Here is a 20,010-nt window from a genome sequence, read left to right as displayed (position 1 = left end):
TAACGTTATCCGGATGGACTCAGGTCCCCTCTAAATGCGTCCCTTTGTGTGAAGTAGGCGCCACTTTCTAAATCAATACTTAATTAAAACGATGATCAAACGTATAAACATATGATTTATTCTTAATCTTTTTATGCCACTGACTGTAACATACGTATTGAATGTATTTGATGTGATATACACTTACGGGCGGTACAACAGCATTCCAATCTTGTTTATATATTCTAGATAGTCGATCTTGGCGTAACAGTCTGGTCACATTTCATCTGATTAGTCTGATAAATATTGGCCAAGACGCTACAGGGTGCGCTGGGGCCCCAAACATAACATCAACCTTTTGAAGACTATAACGGCAAATTAAGACTGTCTCAAAACCAAAATACAACACAATTTATCCGACAGACTGCCACGGTAAGTCAACACCTGTCCCTTAAACCAGACATACTGTCATCATTCGACAGACCTCTTCGGTATGTCCACATACGTCCCTAAATCAATACATGATATCATCCTTCTGACAGACTGCCTCCCTACGTCCACACCTGTCCCTATATCAACACATGATATCATCCTTCCGACAGACTGCCTCCCTACGTCAACACCTGCCCCTAAAACCACATATGATACCATCATTTCGACAGACTGCCTCCCTACGTCCACACCTGTCCCTAAATAAACACATGATATCATCCTTCTGACAGACTGCCTCCCTACGTCCACACCTGCCCCTAAAACCACATATGATACCATCATTTCGACAGACTGCCTCCCTACGTCCACTCCTGTCCCTAAATAAACACATGATATTATCCTTCCGGCAGGCTGCCTCCCTACGTCCACACCTGTCCCTAAATAAACACATGATATCATCCTTCCGACAGACTGCCTCCCTACGTCCACACCTGTCCCTAAATAAACACATGATATCATCCTTCCGGCAGGCTGCCTTCCTACGTCCTCACCTGTCCCTGAATAAACACATGATATCATCCTTCCGACAGACTGCCTTCCTACGTCCACATCTGCCCCTAAAACCACATATAATACCATCATTTCTACAGACATCTTCGGTATGTCAACATCTGTCCCTAAAACAACACATGATATCATCCTTCCGACAGACTGCCTTCCTACGTCCACATCTGTCCCTAAAACAACAGATAATACCATCATTTCGACAGACATCTTCGGTATGTCAGCAGCTGCCCCTAAAAAACATATAATACCATTATTTCGACAGACGTCTTCGGTATGTCCACATCTGTCCTTAGACCTGCAAATATCATTCTTCCGACAGACTTCCTCGCTATGTCCATATCTGTCCCTAATACCACAAATAACATCCTTCTGAGAGTCTGCCTCCGTTAAGTCCACATCTGTTTTTAAATCCATACATTTTAGTAGGTCTCAGTAAGCCCATACGTTTTGTTTAATTGAGGATTTACGTCCTTGCTACAAGCATGGTCATATGGAGACTGTGTTTAGCGACGATAAGGTGTCACTGTTGCATGCTTGAATATTACCTTTACACTGAAATATAATAACCTTGACTCATTAACATGACACCTTATCTTGTATAATTATACTGACAACTAACAAATCATTTCTCACATTCAATGCTAAACAGACAGGAAGGAGACTCTGAAACCCACAACATGATATCTATGATATCATCACTAAGCCGCTAAACTCCGTTAAATACAAACGATGCATGAAGCCCAAAATATCTTCCTCGAGGATAACATTATCTTATTTTCATATTTTGAAATTTATGTATATATTTGCGGTCTATGTTCTGAGCGGTAACTTGATAATAGTTAGTCATATCGATTATAAATGGTTGACAGTTTTCAACAACATGTTTTAAACATGAATGACTGATTTTCCTGTTTCCATTTGGTCGATATCCACCATTTACTAAAGTACCCAGCTGTATTAGCCAAAGATTGTACAAAAAACATGCACGTGAATAACACCATTCCAAACAAAGAGGTAGATACAGCAGAGCTTAACAATGAATAAAACTGTATTACACAGCTGTTTCGTTCTCCTAAGACTCGTCAGCGATGCTTAGGGCATAAATTGTGAAGCATAGGATGCGACTGAAACAGAAAGTGACAAAATATCAAAATCGATGAAGGGAGTTGATCTAGCTCCATAATTCAATATAAAGAATTCTTAAGTCTCACTATCTAAAAAGAACGTCAAATACATATGTATTTTTTTTAACCCTGCCACCATTCAAATGGCATAAACATGACGTACGGGTTACGACAAACCTTGGGGACTGTGCATCCTAGAGAATATAGATATCCATTATAGACATATCATGGATTGTATATATCTTTATAGATATTTTAGCTAGTTTAAAGAAAATCAGTTTATACACAACAATTGTTTCCTTAATTTTACTATTTTAATACTTAACCTTCAAATGGACACTTATTTCTGACAAATTAAACTTTGTTACCATATAAGGTATGATACTACCTTTTACTCTTCAGAAAAACTTTCCCTTTTATTTTAACAAATAAATTGGTATTTTTATGATGAAATCTAGCTGAAACAATCTTCTCGGAAAAAAAAGAAAACTACGTAATCCATCTGTAGCTCCCAATAATTGTGCCACGAAAACCCAATCTAAATCAGCTGACTAGAGATTGACGTCATCATATCACCAAATATATCTTTTCATTTACATATGATTAATTTATTTGTATCACACCAGGTCAACAATTGACTAGAAGAGATATAAAGATGATTACCTTGTGGTGGGCGTAGTTATCATATAGACACCGACGGGACACTTGCTATGTGGAGTAACATTGGATTGTTTGTTGAAATGCAAAATTAAAAAAATATAGTCACGCAATGCCCAAATGTAGTTTTGCGTGAAAATAAGTCATAAGCTTTCAATACAAAAAATAATACGTATGATGCTTTCATAGCTATGGACCTAAGATACGGCACTGACACAGCCGCCCACAACTATCACTGGATTCATTCCCGAAAAACGTTCATCCTAAATCTGCAACATTCTGTTAGGCTATTGTGTCTGATTTGTGAAATTTGACCACGTACGAATGACGTGTGTAAAATCTTTACTATAGTTAGGAATATGATAAACGCTCCGTTTAGATTACCGATGGCGTCAAACATTAATACAATATCACATTTCTATATCGATGTTGGAAATTCCGAGGCTAAAACACCCATCAGATACAATTACAGGCAGAGGCAATCACTTTAAAATAGTAGAATCTTTGATTTAAGGACCATTTTTATAATTTGATATGAGAATAGAATTAGTACCAAAGTATTAATCATAATAGCTGGCATCGTTGGAATGCAAATGGATGCGACTGGAAATCGATTAGGGATTAATATCGAATTCAACTCTCATTCGTGCAGAAGTTCAGATCAAAGAAATTCTGCCACATTTTATTTTTAGAACATTTAATGAAGGTCAATTCGATTAATCTATAAAAATATTCCATTTCCTTCATCCAGGGATATTTTATTCTAGCTCATTTGAGTAATCTATACATGTATTCAATGTCATTTGCTTAAGACTCTAGTAAATAACATTGTCTAGGAATCTTTGATTAATGTACTATGTCTAGGAATCTCTGATTAATGTACTTTGTCAAGGACTCTCTAGTTAATAACATTGTGTAGGACTTTCTGATTAATGTCTATGACTCTCTAGTAAATATAAATTGTCTAGGGCTCTCTGATTAATACACTTTGTCAAGGACTCTCTAGTTAATAACATTGTCTAGGACTTTCTGATTAATGTACTTTGTCTAGGACTTTCTGATTAATGTCTATGACTCTCTAGTAAATATAAATTGTCTAGGGCTCTCTGATTAATACACTTTGTCAAGGACTCTCTAGTTAATAACATTGTCTAGGACTTTCTGATTAATGTACTTTGTCAAGGACTCTCTGATTAATGTACTTTGTCTAGGACTCTCTGATTAATGTTCTTTGTCTAGGACTCGATAGTAAATATAAATTGTCTAGGATGTTTTAATTAATGTACTTTGTCTAGGACTCTCTGGTAAATAGCATAATTAGGACGTTTTAATTAATACACTTTGTCTACGACTCTCTAGTGTATATGAATTGTCTAGGACTCTCTGATTAAAGTACTTTGTCTAGGACTCTCTAGTGAATATGAATTGTCTCGGAATCCCTGATTAATGTACTTTGTCTAGGACTCTCTAGTGTATATAAATTGTCTAGGACGTTTTAATAAATGTTCTTTGTCTAGGACTCTCTAGTGTATATGAATTGTCTAGGACGTTTTAATCAATATACTTTGTCTAGGACTCTCTAGTGAATATAAATTGTCCGGGACTCTCTAATTAATATACTACGTTCAACACTATGCAGTTAAAATAATTCATCGAGGACTTTCTATGTCATATCACTTGTCTAGGAATATCTAGTTAATATAATCTGCCTGGATTCATTAAGTAATGTTAATTGTCTAGGAAACTCTTGTAGATGTAATTTATGTAGGACTCTACTTAAAGTAATCATTTGTAGCTTATCAGGTACCCGGTTCACTCTGATTAAGTCGATATAGATTAAGTCAGAACAAATAATATATTTTTTTTTTGCATATATGTTATATCATAGTGTAAATTTGTATGGCATATATTTCGGAAACCCGGAAATACTCATTGCGCGACGAATCAAAATGGAAAACTGTACAAAAGACACGCAAGTGAATATCACCTTTTAATACAAATTTAGAGTAAGATTAGGTAGAGTCAAATACTGAATCAAACTGCATCAAGCAGCTGTTTAGTCCTTCTAATACTCGTTAGTCACGGTTAGGGCCTGAATGAAAAGTTAAAATCTCGCCTGGGAGGTAAATTAGCCCCATAACTTTAAAAAAAATCGTATTTTTTCATATATCATATAATTTTTGAACAGCGAAAAGTACATGTGTACATTCTGAACCGTGCCACTATCACCATTCCAACAAATCTAAACGTGACATGAAGGTTACGCAGACTTTTAGTCCACAAGGAGTGTATACCACCTGCTATCGCAAAGAATGTACAAAACCATACAAGTGATGTTTACAAACATGCTTTGTCATGGCGTAAATTGTCTTTCATTCGAAACGATGGTATTTTGGACATTCATGTATTTAGACGTGAAAACGATAAAATGTCCAAAAAAGATCCTTGTTGCTCCGGATGAAAAAAATCTTCCTGGCTTTAAACTACTTAGGATGTTTCCAAATCGTTAGCTACGATGAGATAAATTTTCCACAGGAGTGGCGAATTATAGTAATTGGGTATAAAACCTCAACGCTATCTCTGCCTTCGACATATAATAGTAGAATTTCATTAAACATATCAAGCCCCGTTTTTAATCACGTGGTCAATGCTCTCAAATATTTGATGGCTGACTATGCTATGACTTAGGAAAAGTGTATGTTTATCTCAAACTGTATAAACGTACATTGATTTGGTCCTTTAACTATAAGTAACATGTTTTCTTGTCTAACAAATACCAGCATGGTTTAGAAGCTAAACAATTGACATATTAATCAGATACATCAAAGAAAATACCAACATGTAAGGGCAAAATATGAACAAAAGAAAGATTAATGAAAAGCACAAGGAGAATACGAGTAAATGTTTCAGAAGAGTAAGCGTCTTTTGCTTCATCGACGGCATTGGTCATATAAATCTGGACCAATATAAGTACGTTTTGTGTGCGTTCCCAAATGAGAACAAGGTTAACAAAAATGAAGCCACCAAGCATACTTGTAAGGAGCATTAAGCACATTCATATATGTAAGCTTAATGGTAACACTTACAGAACAGTTATTCTACAGTTTGACAAATTGCTTTTCTCGAACGCTTTATTAATTTTTATTATATGACAATCAAATAATACTTTAGAATTATTGTCTCCTTTTTAATTTTATTTCTGGATGAATTGATAAACAAGGAATAAATAAAGAATATAAAAACCATCTTAATAAGATGAAGGTTAACTGCACTTTATGTTAATGTCATTTAATCTGTTTCAATCTTTTCAAAGCAATTCATTATTGTTTTGGACACGTTACCAGATCTGTTTATTGGTGATTTCATGATACTGACATTCTCTTGTTTTATTGATGAAGAGGCGGCACCTGTCACTGAAACTCTCACATCATACCTTTACCTTATTTAGCCGTTTTTTTCTCACTTATACTTTCCCATTGAGACTGGATTGAACGTAAACTGTCTTGAAATGAGAAATTACATTCAGCAACCATGTCCAAGTAACATGTGTAGGAGTAGTAATAATTTATAACTTGATTATATTCTCTGTAGTTTCGCTGTCTGCAGCTCCTTCCCTGGGAATTGGCCTATGTGAACGCTGAACATTGTATTGGTTTTGCTGTTCGACTTTATGTCATAACGAATAATTCATCATATATGTCCGTGATTCAGTCTAAAAATCGTGAGAGATATACATATATAGATGAAATCATTACATATAATTCTAGGACATAAACTTTCTTGTAGGTGTTCGGAATACACTCAAATAAATTTCACAATACACATTTATCAAATTATCAAATCTAATATCTGTTTACGGGTTGTCAGTAATCCTAATGATGAATGCTTGTATTTCCATTTGCAAAACGTTTCTCCCTGCTATTCTCACCTTGTCGTAATGTTCAGCAATAAACAAGTTGATTGTGTTGCTAAGAATGCTCTCTGCTATACTTGTTACTGTATACAAGAAAATCTCTGCCCCTTTAATTAGAACCATTTTCGTCCATGAACAGGAATGGCAAATTAATGATAGGGCGATTTTCTTTTAGAAATAGCGTAACCCTATTCCAACACCCTTAGCGGGTTAGCGGGTGAAATGAACATGAAGCCAACTCGTGTTTAATGGTACAGGGCGAAAATAACAAGGGAAGAAAATATCCTGGTATAAAGTATGTGAATATCCTTTATACTAATATATATGTTATAGAGTATAGCACACTCTCTCATAGGTTTCGTTTCTCAATTGTGTTCTGATAATAATAAAAGAGGGTAGAGAGTATTAACAGTCCTCGAAAAACACATTTCAGTTCATAAAGCGAAAGTTCTCCTATTTGTCGGGAATTTGCAATAAACACACGTAAGTTCTTCACGGAAAGCGTATTTATAAAAACATGTTTAGTTTCTCGTGTGTCTTTAACCTAGGACATCTTAGTGTGTCTTGTTTTCGAGATCTGACTCTTTAAAATTCAATGTTTTGCGGTGTTAGTAGATAAATTAGAGACTGATGCATATTTACAGCTCCTCCTCTTACCCTCCAGTGAAGTACGACTCTTACCCTCCAGTGAAGTACCCTCCAGTGAAGTACGACTCCTACCCTCCAGTGAAGTACGACTCTTACCCTCCAGTGAAGTACGACTCTTACCCTCCAGTGAAGTACGACTCTTACCCTCCAGTGAAGTACGACTCTTACCCTCCAGTGAAGTACGACTCTTACCCTCCAGTGAAGTACGACTCTTACCCTCCAGTGAAGTACGACCCTTAGCCTCCAGTGAAGTACGACTCTTACCCTCCAGTGAAGTACGACTCTTACCCTCCAGTGAAGTTTGACTCTTACCCTTCAGTGAAGTACAACTCTTACCCTCCAGTGAAGTACGACTCTTACCCTCCAGTGAAGTACGACGACTCTTAGCCTCCAGTGAAGTACGACTCTTACCCGCCAGTGAAGTACGACTCTTACCCTCCAGTGAAGTACGACTCTTAGCCTCCAGTGAAGTACAACTCTTACCCTCCAGTGAAGTACGACTCTTAGCCTCCAGTGAAGTACAACTCTTACCCTCCAGTGAAGTACAACTCTTACCCTCCAGTGAAGTACGACTTTTACCCTCCAGTGAAGTATGACTCTTACCCTCCAGTGAAGTACGACTTTTACCCTCCAGTGAAGTATGACTCTTACCCTCCAGTGAAGTACGACTTTTACCCTCCAGTGAAGTACGACTCTTACCCTCCAGTGAAGTACGACACTTACCCTCCAGTGAAGTATGACTCTTACCCATCAGTAAAGTACAACTCTTACCCTCCAGTGAAGTACGACTCTTACCCTCCAGTGAAGTACGACTCTTAGCCTCCAGTGAAGTACGACTCTTACCCGCCAGTGAAGTACGACTCTTACCCTCCAGTGAAGTACGACTCTTAGCCTCCAGTGAAGTATGGCTCTTACCCTTCAGTTAAGTATGACTCTTACCCTTGTAGTGGGTGCCATCTTTCGACCAGCTTATAATTCTCAGTCATTAGGTCATTTGTACTAGTTATGTATCTTTTTATACTTACTTTTTCTATTAAGATATGTACTTCATTTTGTTCAAAATGTATTTGTCTTTGAACTCGTCATGTTTGGGGAAATACAGAAACAACTGAACTAATGATTAAAAGTAAAACTATCAAATATCAGCTAAAATCCAAATAAAATGAAGAGACAAGAAAAGAATAAAAAAAAAATTCGATATAATCACCCATCGCAAATGCGAGGTTCTAGAAATGTAAGATGTTATTAACATACTCTATGATATATACATCTGAACGCATTTAGTCTTGTATTCTTGTTCGTCTCCAGTACAGTGTCTCTCCATAAAACAGCAACCTTAGTATAGTTTGACATTAACTCTACGTCGTAGGTTGCCACACTTAAGTTTTAGCATTTGAAAAGATTTGTTTTTGCAAAAAAGCAGAATAGCATACATGCTAATTTTTTGTTTACAGACAATGTCAACACAAGGGAACGTTAACAAATTAGAAGTTGCAATTATCAAACATGGAATATAACGAATGCATTAAACATCACCTAGCAACAAGGTGCTTAAATGGAACACAACAACAAAGCAAATATCAAGTATTTATATACAAAACACCCAGCACTGATAACCTGATTGCGTGATCGTGAAGGATATCTTTTAATGTATGCTTCTGTAACTGGGTTATGAGGAAATGTTTAAGTATCTCAGAAAACTATGCATACATTCTGTCATATTCAAATGTTTAATACGCAAACGTTTTAAATATGAAATTCTGTGGCACTCTTCGCAGGGAGTACAATGCATGTTACGGCAAACCTGGTAAATAGGGGTTTGTCTAGAGTCCCCGTCAACCTGAATAAGGAAGATATTCGTTACTATAGATTCCTTTAATCTGAACGATAGTTTCTTTGCTTATCTAGAGATCTAATATAAATTGGAACAAGGAGCGGTTTCTTTCTTCCCTCGAGACTCCATATATGAGCACGAGGTGTGCTGACATGTTTTTATGAGAAGCTGAATTTATAGGAGAACTTATCAAAATCGATCATAAAGACCTTGCAAGGACCCCCAATTTCACTTTCAGATATATCAATGACACCTTGTCGTTTAAAAACAAAAGATTTATCGATAGTGCTCATCGTACATACCCACCGGAATAGGGGATCAAGGACACTACAGAGTTTCTCTATCAAACGCTCAACTTGATCTATTCCTACGAAGAAAACAAAAAGACTTTACAGACGGGTCACATTCATTGCCAAGTGTTAAACAAAGCGTGGCCGAATCGAATACAGTGCATCATTACCATCTTGTTTACCTTTTCCTATAACTTGTTTACCATCTCGTCAAATATTCGACCTCAGTGTAAATAGAATTATAGTACAGCCGAAATTAATTTTACCATCTTGTACACTACGCGCGTCAGTGCTAGTGCGCCCCACACTGTTCATTTGTCTAATGTTGCCATCGAAATTTCAAAATCAAAACTTCTTCTGATTATGTTATAAGAACTTTCATTCTAGTGACTTTACTTAATTGCACTTACATATATATGCATGGTGGTCGATATGAAGCGATATGAATACGCTTACTTTTCAGGAACGTCTGGTCCTGTTCTTCTTGTACTTTTTTTAGGTGTCTCTGTGTAACAAACAATACATTAAGAATGTATGTGGTCTTGAAATTGAAGGTCTTGTGAGGTCTTTGTGACATATTTTGACAAGATATTTGCTAAATTCATTCTCGTATTAAAGCCTTACCTTCAGACATGACGGGAATTTGTTGGCAGACATTTTCAGTAACGATTACATAGAATTGTCTAAATGTCATGATATTACTTTTCAATGTGGAAATGTTCCCAACAATATACCATAAGCATTACTGATCGAAATAATCTAATCCTTTACTGGTGTATCACCACCAGTTGTTTCCAAGAGACGGCAACAATGGCAATATATTAGCTCTTCAATTTCTTGTAGGTGGACAGATGACGCAGCATAAACACTCTTACGTAGATAACCTGGATTCTAGTCTCCGATTTCACTTTAAAAGTATATGTTCACGTGCTTTTACCCTTGGTACTTCTGTTTCCTCTCACAACCTGGCCCCTTGTGATTTTCTTTCTATGGCAAAATTTCATATATGGTATATCCTGTTTTCGTAACCGTCGTAAATTGATAAATTTCATATTTTAGTCAAGGTCCCTAATAATCGACAAAATATGAGAGGAATGCTTTTTTTGTTTTTGTTTTTTCTGTATTTTGTTTTACTTTTGTTTTTGTTTTTGTTTTCATAATCGCACACATTGACAAAAGAGGGAAATTAATCAATCCTTGCTTATGTGAACAACCCCGCTTTACATATATACTTTCACGTCTTTATTAGCAGGCAGACAAGAAAAAGATTTGGAAGCAATACATCGGTAATAAGATGTAAAATGGTAACACAACGAGTGGTTGTTGTGAATATTTCTTTCCCTCGAGTTATTTTCAAAAATTATAACTATCATGAACTTTAGACTCGAGATTATGTAACGTTTTTTTATCAATAATAAAAAAGTAGGTTAATGATGAATGGTTCTATACCAACGTGTGTTTTGTTTATCAGCTGTGACGAATTGATATGAAATACAGCTAATCAACATACTAAACTGACAAAAAATTCCACAGCGTCATCTTAAAAGATAAGATATGTCACAGCGTCTTCACAATAGATAAATAAATCAAACGGCATTAGACAAAAAATAATCTGTCAAGGAATCATCACAAAAGATAAATATACCACAGGGTAATCACAGAAATAAATACAGAAAAAGATCATCTTATCAGATATACCACAGGGTAATCACAGAAATAAATACAGAAAAATGTCATCTTACAAGATATATATACCACAGGGTAATCACAGAAATAAATACAGAAAAATGTCATCTTATCAGATATACCACAGGGTAATCACAGAAATAAATACAGAAAAATGTCATCTTATCAGATATACCACAGGGTAATCACAGAAATAAATACAGAAAAATATCATCTTATAAGATATACCACAGGGTAATCACAGAAATAAATACAGAAAAATGTCATCTTACAAGATATATATACCACAGGGTAATCACAGAAATAAATACAGAAAAATATCATCTTATAAGATATACCACAGGGTAATCACAGAAATAAATACAGAAAAATATACATCTTATCTTAAGATATACCACAGGGTAATCACAGAAATAAACAGAAAAATATCATCTTATAAGATACAGAAAAATGTCATCTTACAAGATATATTCCACAGTGTAATCACAGAAATAAATACAGAAAAATGACATCTTACAAGATATATATACCACAGGGTAATCACAGAAATAAATACAGAAAAATGACATCTTACAAGATATACCACAGGGTAATCACAGAAATAAATACAGAAAAATGTCATCTTACAAGATATATATACCACAGGGTAATCACAGAAATAAATACAGAAAAATGTCATCTTACAAGATATTTATTCCACAGGGTAATCACAGAAATAAATACAGAAAAATGTCATCTTACAAGATATATAATCACAGAAATCAATACAGAAAAATGTCATCTTACAAGATAAATATACCACAGGGTAATCACAGAAATCAATACAGAAAAATGTCATCTTACAAGATATACCACAGGGTAATCACAGATATAAATACAGAAAAATGTCATCTTACAAGATATACCACAGGGTAATCACAGAAATAAATACAGAAAAATGTCATCTTACAAGATATATATACCGCAGGGTAATCACAGAAATAAATACAGAAAAATGACATCTTACAAGATATATATACCACAGGGTAATCACAGAAATAAATACAGAAAAATGACATCTTACAAGATATACCACAGGGTAATCACAGAAATAAATACAGAAAAATGTCATCTTACAAGATATTTATTCCACAGGGTAATCACAGAAATAAATACAGAAAAATGTCATCTTACAAGATATATATACCACAGGGTAATCACAGAAATAAATACAGAAAATTGTCATCGTACAAGATATATATACCACAGGGTAATCACAGATATAGATACAGAAAATTGTCATCGTACAAGATATACCACAGGGTAATCACAGAAATAAATACAGAAAAATGTCATCTTACAAGATATATATACCACAGGGTAATCACAGAAATAAATACAGAAAAATGTCATCTTACAAGATATACCACAGGGTAATCACAGAAATAAATACAGAAAAATGTAATCTTACAAGATATATATACCACAGGGTAATCACAGAAATAAATACAGAAAATTGTCATCGTACAAGATATACCACAGGGTAATCACAGATATAGATACAGAAAATTGTCATCGTACAAGATATACCACAGGGTAATCACAGAAATAAATACAGAAAAATGTCATCTTACAAGATATATATACCACAGGGTAATCACAGAAATAAATACAGAAAAATGTCATCTTACAAGATATACCACAGGGTAATCACAGAAATAAATACAGAAAAATGTCATCTTACAAGATATACCACAGGGTAATCACAGAAATAAATACAGAAAAATGTCATCTTACAAGATATATATACCACAGGGTAATCACAGAAATAAATACAGAAAATTGTCATCGTACAAGATATACCACAAGGTAATCACAGATATAGATACAGAAAATTGTCATCGTACAAGATATACCACAGGGTAATCACAGAAATAAATACAGAAAAATGTCATCTTACAAGATATATATACCACAGGGTAATCACAGAAATAAATACAGAAAAATGTCATCTTACAAGATATATATACCACAGGGTAATCACAGAAATAAATACAGAAAAATGTCATCTTACAAGATAAATATACCACAGGGTAATCACAGAAATAAAAACAGAAAAATGTCATCTTATCAGATATACCACAGGGTAATCACAGAAATAAATACAGAAAAATGTCATCTTATCAGATATACCACAGGGTAATCACAGAAATAAATATAGAAAAATGTCATCTTATAAGATATTAATACCACAGGGTAATCACAGAAATAAATACAGAAAAATATCATCTTACAAGATATACCACAGGGTAATCACAGAAATAAATACAGAAACATGTCATCTTACAAGATACATATACCACAGGGTATTCACAGAAATAAATACAGAAAAATGTCATCTTACAAGATATACCACAGGGTAATCACAGAAATAAATACAGAAACATGTCATCTTACAAGATATACCACAGGGTAATTACAATATATTAATATAACACATTGTCAATAAATAAATAAACCTTACCAGCGTTATATCAGAAGCTAGATATCTCACAATGCCATCACCATAAAAGGCGACATAAGCATCATCATTATAGACACTCGGACATACACATATCGCAGAACAATAGCTAAAACAGAGTAAGAAATATTGATGGTCTATTATAACGTGGATGATTGCTAGTGTAAGTTGTCATTATGCACGCGATAAAACTGTTCCACATTTTGTTTCTGACATCGCATTTAACGTTTATTAGCAACTTACGTTCCACTGTTTTTGTTTTTGATTTGTAGGTTTAAACTAATTCAATTTCTCTACATCGAAATTGAATAAGAACGACAATTTATGAAAGTATTTCCCAGTAACAAATAAACACAGGAAGGATTTATGATCTTATCTTGATAAGAATTTATATATATATATATATATATATATATATATATATATATATATAAATGTATTGCCTGGTCTCTGGATATGTCTAGAGTTCCAGCCACTCTCATATAACTATATATCTATATTCCTCAATGTTTGCACATGACAATTAGGCTTGCACAATTGTATTCGATCGGGTCATTATCAATACTGGTTGTAATGTTTGCTAACATCCCTAGATAGTACTGTGTATAGTCGTGGTTTACACATGAAGAAACATATAACACATCTAAATGTAATATTACGTAATTGATAAAAGGTAAATAAACATCAATTTGATAAAAACAATTCGTTTCACTTTGTCCATTGCGCTCAAATGATGCCACCTTTTATAATAGTATTATTCTTAGATTAAATTCGCCGTAGTTTTCACATCGTTTTATTATCATTTTTGAGTTTTGGTTATTGAATGTAATATAAGTATTGTTTTATATTTTCTATACCGGCATTGAAGTGTATTCACAAAGTGGTAACACTATACATGTATCATTATGTACACCGTTAAATGTAGACATCTCAAATGTAGTTCGACACAGGTACGACAATAACCCCAAATAACACGCTGTATATTTACATTCGATAACTAGAGATTTTTATATACATTTATACAGATGTTATTCTGTTACCATTAGCATGTTGATTATAATGTATGAATGGGTAGTATTATTAAAGACGACGACGACGACGACGACAACGACGACGACGACGAAGACGATGATGATGATGATTAACGAATGTTTCATAATTTAATCTTTGTATATCATACTGTGAATAATCAGATAAAAAAGTAGTAGAATTAATTGAACAGAGGCGTTGTCTAACTTGGATTTATTCAAATTTTGGCACGATAAAGAATACACATGCACTTGACACTGTTTTAAAGCTATCTGATATATGTAAACTTATTAATTTATTTAATTATAGGGCTGCTGCATCTCCCGTCTAGATTTTGACTTTTCTTTCGATCACTTTTGATTTTCCCTCAGTTTACTTCCTTGGCTTCCAATTAAAACCCATAGCAGCACTGACGAGTCCTAAAAGTCCTAAACTGTATGACGCAGCTTTAGTCATTGTCTGCCTCTCCTGTACCAAACTCTAAATCATTAAAAGTTCATATACATTTTTTTTGGTTTTGTTTTATAGAATAATCGCAATATTCTACTTTGATATTAATGACAGTGTTACCTCCGTATCAGTGATGAGGGAGCGAGAGTGATCTTTATCACATTGCTTTTGTAAACAAGGTTTTTGATTGCAGTACAGCATTCAAAACTGACAAGTGATATTGAAGGAAATGTATGCACAACCAATCCCCGAACACGTTTATCCCTGACCTTTGAGGTCCTTTGTGTTGATATGTTGGTAATCGATATAGTTACCGTTTTGATAATTTGTTATCTTAACGATAAAATATAAATATTTTGTTTGGTTCCGCCATGAATCTGTTAAAGGTAATGTCATTATATAATGGTAAATGTAATGTTCTGGTACGATTCGCGATCAATCCCGTCATTATGATAGCATAATAGCACGGTAAACTCGTCTAGCAACGGTCTCGGCTTCATGACACATACGCTACTGTTGAAAGTTACTTGTCAGGCTAAAAGATAATACAATAACTATGGATATAAAACACTCTGAAACTCACCGAAATCTTGCCTTTGATTACTGATATATAGCTACACTACCGAATCTTCAAATACACACACTATATCGCGATTCTCCAATGAGTTGGCGTTCAATTTTCAAATGATTTATTCAAGCGGACCAAACTTTGGAGCTAAACGTGGGACAAAGTCCGTGGGATGTTGACGATAGTTTCAATACAGATACAGAAATGATATACACAAGAGTCGAACAGCATGTTTTTGTTTGTTGTAGATTTTACATGATAGTGGGTTCATTACATTTCTATAATATACATGGACACATGATGTGGATTAATGATTGGAGTGTTCGGAAGTGATTGTGCGACGTCCTATTTACGTGAAGGATTATTGACCTTCGACACACTGTAATTTAATTATTTTTATCATTACATTCACTGACAGTGTATTTGAGTTACGATAACATTTATTTCACAGTAATAATACTCCCGACGGTAATGTTTCCTCTGTATTGAGTTTGGAGAGACAATGTGTAGGAAATATAATGACTGGGATACAACCGTATTTCAGTAATTTCCGTATTTTTATATACAAAGTCGGATTAACAGCAAACAGATGAAAGCATTTTAATTCAATTTTTCTGGATAATGCAAATAATGTATACAAGAAACAAAAAACACTAGCACATTTGGATAATAGACAGTAAAGAGATAATTAGGGCTTTAAATAAGTTTGTTTTTGTGATATTTTCATAACTTATAGCCATTGTTAAGTATTAATTATTTTCATACAGCAAAACAAACGGGGGCAGCTTTCAACAAATACAAATAATAATCCTAACGATGTCAATTTGCCCAAACAGTCTGCTTCCCGACGTATGATGTTTATGTTTCATAGTAAATTCGGTATTCAAGGATTCAATTGCAATACCATAATTCCCATAAAATATAAGAAAGCTATCAGATAAATGTTTAAAAATGGGCGTTTCGGGAGATATCGATAGATGAAGACTGAAAGGTGTTTTCTCGCCATCACGAGCTCATTTGTGAATATTCCAGTTTCCTTTCGATATGAACTAATATGGTGGTTACGTTGATGTTAACATTGCTCTCATTGATGAACATGACATTATTTACCTGGATTGCCCGCGATTTCGATGGTAGTTGTCGTCGATAGAGCAGATGATAAATACCCTTTTTCTTGGCATTAATGAATACTTTCGCCACAGGTTATTTCCGACCTTGAATTTGTCTCATGTTTATATCATCCCCTGACAATTATGTTAAAAAGGTTTCATTACTTAAGCGAATTTTCACCCCTATCTTTGAGTTGCCCTCCTCATTATGGACAGAAAGGGCGAACATTAAACGGGGGTGAAAATTTCCCGTTTTATAGTATTCTCCTTGCACTTTTTCAAGGGTCTCCAAGTAATCACACTTTTTATGTCTTGATCTCGTGTCATCGACTTTGTGTTTGGATTATGATTTTGTTAACTTGCAGGTATGTCGTGGTTATACTTGATCGACAGAAACAGTATTATATATCATATACATGTCTCGTATCGTCGATGAAGTAGGATGAGACGATGAATCTAATACAGTGCCAACATTTACTGGGTCATAAAACGGGGTATAAAAACTTACGAAACAAGACAAGTTTAATGTTATCCAAACGAAGAGGTGATGATGATACACTTGATAACGTTTATCAGTTTACAAGGTGTAGAGTTTAATGTAAATAAATTATGAAATATGAAATTGTTTTTTTTATAAAGATTGCATAAAACAGACACAAATGAATAATATCTTTCTATACAATTGAAGATTTAGATACAGTAGAACCAAATATTGAAGAAAACTGCCTCAAAAAGCTGTTTCCTTCTCCAGGACCCTTTTCGTGATGCAAAGGGTCTAAAATTTGGAAATCTAGCAGGCCACTGAGCAAAATCTAGATTTGTCGAAATTAGTATAAGGAACCAAATGGGGAGGTGAAGAAGAAAAACAAAATCATAAATTTCAGTGCTAGCTGGTTTCAAAAACAAACAGAATGTCTAACACCTGTGCATATTCTGGACTGTGTCACTATTTGAATAATAATAACTGAATTATTCAAACTCTGGGGAATAAACTTTAACAACACCCTTAACCATCTGAAAGAACAAAAATGAAAACCATGAAAATAAAAAAAGTGATTACATATGTACTTATCTTTATTCTAAAATGATCAGATATATGAAAACTATGACATTTATTGAGCTATGGGGCTGGTGCACCTCCCCATCTAGGTATTGTATTTCCCTCATTTTACTCCTGGGCTAAACATCTAGATCCATAGTATCATTGACGAGTCCTAGAAAAACGACAGGAAAATACCTGTCAACATAATCATTATCCAAACTCGAATCCCTTATAACTAGGGCAAAATATGAACAGAACAAATATTTACACGGAGAATCCTGAAGAAGTACAAGGAGAATAAGACCAGGTGCTCCGGAGGAGTAATCGTCTTCTGCTTCATCCACAACACGAGCCATGTAAACCTTGGTCATTCCGAGTAAGTAATCTCACGTTCTCAAACGAGAACGAGGTATACAACAACGGAACAAACAGGCAAACAAACGAGCATCAAATACGTCTAGCTTCATATCACACAAAGAAACATAATATTTCTCAATGGCATCGCTATGACGACCGTAAATCTTCCCCTATATTGGTTTTTCTTAATGGTTCTGTCAACATGCATCTTTTGAAACCTCATGTTACGCGTTTTCCCATCAGTGGATGACTTTTCGCATGAAAAATGTTACAATAGGAACAGACCATTGAAGGACGAAACAGCGGTATGATGAAGTTTCGATCATTTTTTTGACTCTATCTAACTTAATTTGCATTTAAAGGCTCATTTCACTTTGCTTTAGTCGCTCGTTTCTTTTTTGGAATAAATGAAATGTTTCATTTTCTCAGTTGAAGTCGAAGTTGTTTTCGTATAATTAAATATCACCAGCACAGAATAAAAAAAAATCCAAGATAGCTACCTAAAATATCTGGTGTCTAAGAAAAGCAGATAAATTAATGCAAACCACACACAGACACACACCACCATACACCACCACCACCACCACCACACATACAAACACCACACACACCCATCCCCAACCCCCACCCCTCCCTCCCCACACACACACAGAGTCTCTCTCTCTCTCTCTCTCTCTCTCTCTCTCTCTCTCTCTCTCTCTCTCTCACACTCACACACACACACACACACACACACACACACACACACACACACACACACACACACACACACACACACACACACACACACACACACACACACACGTCATATATGTATATTTTATATATCCATATCTACGTGGAAGTTTATGTTAAGAAATGCATGAAAATTTTTCCGAGACAGATTTCAAATAAATCACTCCGAGATATTAACAGTGCTGACTGATAAATATACAAATTACCTAATAAATTCACTTTATGTGAATTAATTAAACACTCAACAGACTAGACAACATTAGAATGTTTACATTCAGGCGTATTCCCAGAAGTCTTATTGGTTTTGTTATTTGACTGGGTACGATTGATTTGTACGAAGCGATGCAGAGTAGAATTTTTGTGTATACGTGTTGTAAGACACCCCAAACTACTCACTAAGATTACACTTAATTGCGTTCCTGTCAAGTTTGCCATCAATTGTCAATGCGAATGAAAGCAAATATAGAAACATGTCTATATCTTCTCTAATCAGTGGAATTTTTTAAATATCAATACGTTGTTTGTTTTAAGATGTTACGAGAATATACTAATACATCAATAATCAATAAATCTTGGTCTTGTGAGAATTGACAGAATAGACATCTTCACACGCAGTGGTACAGGTTACCGACCGACGTGTTCGCTCTTGCTTAGACAGATGTCTCTATTCGGGCTTTGATTGCGGGGGAGGAATTGATACAGGTCTATACAACAAAGTAATGAAGCATATTGGTTCCCTCTCGAGATGAGATTTTGTTTTCTAAAGCAATGCTTGTCTATCACATGTCCACGTCAACTTTACCAGTGCATCGTCAGGATAATTGTACGCGCGGGACATTACCAGACAACGATCAACTTTCTATAGATTCACAGAGAATCAAATGTAATTTCGTGTTACGATAAAACATGCTTTTACAGAACAAATTAATGAAAAGTAAACAATTATTTTACTTTAAGCAGTGTTTTTATTGACTAATGTGTCTAACTGATTATTCAATCCTAATTCTAATCTCGTTATGCGGAAATGCTATGTAGGAAATGACATCTACCTTTACGCTGTATCAGGTGATAAAATGCTCTCGGATATTAA

Source organism: Ylistrum balloti, unplaced genomic scaffold, assembly GCF_031769215.1.
Source record: "Ylistrum balloti isolate Yb309-2 unplaced genomic scaffold, AGI_CSIRO_Ybal_v1 Utg370112, whole genome shotgun sequence".
NCBI lineage: Eukaryota > Metazoa > Mollusca > Bivalvia > Pectinida > Pectinidae > Ylistrum > Ylistrum balloti.
Note: the sequence above shows the minus strand (reverse complement) of the source record.